Genomic DNA, 3,625 nt, shown 5'->3' with positions numbered 1-3,625 from the left:
TAGTACTCTGCTAAGCTCAGGGACATTTAACCCTAGCTTTGTTCTTGGCTACTCATGCTTTCACTAGGGTGAAGTCAACTTTATTTAGCTGCTCTTCTCTGTTCTCAATAGAGGACATGTCACTTTCACTAAACCAACGTCAACTCCATCTCAACTGCTCCCTTTCCTGCTAGGACAGGGTATCTGGCTTCATCTAGAGCAGTTCCAATTTTGACTTGGAGGACCAATTCCCTAATTTTTCTGGAAAGACTCATGGCCAAGACCATATCCCCTGTGAAGGGTGCCTCTCAATCTAACCCCAAGTGACTGAGTATCTCTTAACATTATCAGGAACATGCTTACCTCTTTATGTTAGTTCCCTACATAGCTATCTGTCTCATTCTCATCTCTTTCTCTTCTTCTTGATCCCCAAAAAATTCACTAGGGCTATCTATCTTGAGTTTACTATCTCTAAATTCCTATTTATCTATCTAGGGACTTGAGATAGCTACTCTATCATGGTGCCTTAACCCTAACAAGACTGCAAGAGTTCATCAAGCTTAGGTTGCATTCTACCCTTTCTGTTAGGGTTCAAACTCATATCTTTATTTGACTTGTAAGCCATTACTCTTTCTTTCTATAGAGGAGAAGTCTCTTAATCTTTAAGCAGTGGCTACCTTCCTTACTGTATGATTTCTTATCATTACTTCATTTGTACTTTTCTAACTGAGAATTCAAAATTCACCTCTTAATGATCCCCAATACTTATTTTTCCTAGAGCATTCACTTCCAATATATAACCTTAATTGGACCTTGAACTAGTAACCCGTTACGAATTCTGACCTGAACTGGGTGGGCTTTTTCTAAACCTTTGTAGATAGTTCATTTTTCCTATGCCAGAACCTTTGCTCTGATGCTAAAAATGTCACATCTTACTTCTATTATATCTTAGAGTCCATTTAGAACCATTTTTTACCACTTTGGATGGCCTTAAACTCATAAAAACATAACTAGGACGTTGATTTACAAAACACTATTCACCATACATTTTCCATATTACAGGTCCAACTTTGAAAAATCATAACTAATTCTAAAAAATCACATGGAGGTGTTCCGAAATTCTATAGAAAGCTCTTTGAATTCTATTTAAGGAAAAAAAATATCAAACTAGACTTATCACTTACCAATTCATATGGTTTATTCATTAAACTTTACTGTCCATTTGGTAAATTCTGGAACTTTTAGATTTCTTGCCTCAATTTCGAAAATTCATATCTCCTTATGTACACATCCAATTGAGGTGATCTATCCCTAATTTAAAACCTAGGATGTGTACTATAAGCCTCCTAAATTTCATGGCTTAATTCATTCATTTGATAGGTCAAGCTAGAGCTAGAATCTGACTGCTCTAGGGCCTACGTTTTATCCCTCACACAATTCTTGCTTTAATTCTTTTTATTGCTTTGGCATGCATAGCTTGAGTTACTCTTTCCCATTCATTCTCATATATTTCCATTAATACCATAGATATTCTAATCAATTACATTGCATCATTGGCATCCATAAACATAATTTACATAATAGGAGAATCATACATTGAACAATGGTCTCATTCATTAACATAAATAATTCTCCACTTTCTTCTCCTTCCTTCTCATGCTATTATTGCCCATCATTGATTGACTTAAATGGTTGGTTAGGGAGGGGTCAGATTTAGGAAAATCTCAATAGAAAATAATACCACATAATCATGCTAGATGGATGCTAATGCATTATATGCAACTTGCTTATTCTCTTGTTAGTTAGTGACATATTTGCATGCCTACAGCTACCTTCTTGATGCATGGCCATGGAGACATAATCTACTCATCATAAATAGCAATTACAAAAGTCAAAAAATGTCATAACAATATTCAAACATCATGTATATAGTAATACACAAGCATACAACATCAAGCAATGACAATAGGTAATTTCACTAACTTGTAGTTCAAGCTTTCCTCTTATTTTTCCTTTGACTCCCATGACTTCCCAACCATGATAGCTTTAGGTCAATATCATCAAATATCCTCTTGGATATTTCAAGTTCCTAAACATAGCCATAATAATTGCACAATCTAATAGAACCAAGAGATTACATAAAGTTCAAGACTAGCTCTTTTGAACTTAACCTTTTTTTTCTAGATTTTAGGATTAGTGTTCTAGCTTTGTAACAGTTGTTCTCTTAGGCCAACCCTACACAATTTTACCCAAAAAATCCAAATATGAGCTTGGATTCATGAAAAGAAAACTCCTTCCCCCAGAACCGATGTTGGCCGAATAGGGGTTCACGAAATCCAAAAATTTCAACTTTAATGCCAATGCTTCAAGTGCTTGTTCTTTAGGTTTATCCTATACCATTTTCTATTTTAAACATAATGGAAGCATGACAACTATAAAAAAAATGCATCCTAGGGTATAGATCTTAGCTTAGCCAAACAGTACCCACAATAATCATATCATGAAATCTTTTAAATATCAACACAAAACTACTTGAAACAATTTTGAACCAATGTGTTTCAACTAAGTTTAACATCAAAATCATCCTCCCCTATTTCTTATAGATTTTGGCCAGCACATGTCCATAGGAGAATCCACATTTTTCAACTATCAAACTCAAGAATACAAAGCAAAATGCAAGGTAGAACATAAAACTAACTTGTATTCCAAGCTTGGTTGATTAAAGATGGTATCTTCCTCTTGATCATGCTTCAAGAAATAAAATAACAAGATTTTCCCCTCTTGTTCTTATCTTGGCCAAAAATGTGAGAAAGAGAGGTTCTATTTATAGCCAAAACTTCGCCTTGAATAGACCAAAATGCCCTTGGGAGTTAATAAAAAGTGTAAGGGCAAACTTGAAACTTCAAGTATACTTTTACATCATCATTACATCACCTTCTTACATCATCCTTCTAGAAGGGCTAGGTGTCAAAAATCTAGTGGAGAGGAAGGGAGAATTAATCTTAGCCATTGGATTAAGCTTAATCTCCAAGTTTTGTTCCAATTTACTTGGCTCACATTTATTCGGCTTTCTTGATAGCCTTCTAGGGCTCAGAAAATTCTTCTGTCTGCTCTATAAATTCCCTTTAATTCTAGAGAATATCTATGAATTTTCTCAGGTCATAACACTTCCTTTAAGCCTTACATAAAAATCATTTACTAGAATGCCCTTTTAATAACATAATCAGCTTCTTATTTTATTAAAGCCATTCCACTGGCCTTCTAGGATCGAGACTAATTTTATAAATTAGTATGACCTTGCAACTAGTTTGACCTCATTTTTGTGTATATTTTTGAGGTCTCTTGTTATTTCAAATAATTACCTCAAATGGTGTACTTTTTATTGGCCATAATCTTATAAATTCTATTTAAGTTACCTCAGGGGTATTTTTTTTCTTTTCTCTTTACAAATGTTTCCTAGAATATGATTTCCCATTTTCTAAGATTTTCCTAGAATTTTCTGTGTACTTTCTAAAACATTCTTCTTTTAACCCCCTTAGAGTACGTGCTTGAAAGTGTTACAGTTCAAACGATTCACAAAACAAGCCCAAAGATTGAAAATTTGCAATTGGTTCTCGGGTAACTATTCACTAATTACATTCTAGAT

Source organism: Neltuma alba, unplaced genomic scaffold (genome assembly GCF_004799145.2).
Source record: "Neltuma alba isolate B1F8T4 unplaced genomic scaffold, ASM479914v2 tig00010272_pilon, whole genome shotgun sequence".
NCBI classification, from domain to species: domain Eukaryota; kingdom Viridiplantae; phylum Streptophyta; class Magnoliopsida; order Fabales; family Fabaceae; genus Neltuma; species Neltuma alba.
Note: the sequence above shows the minus strand (reverse complement) of the source record.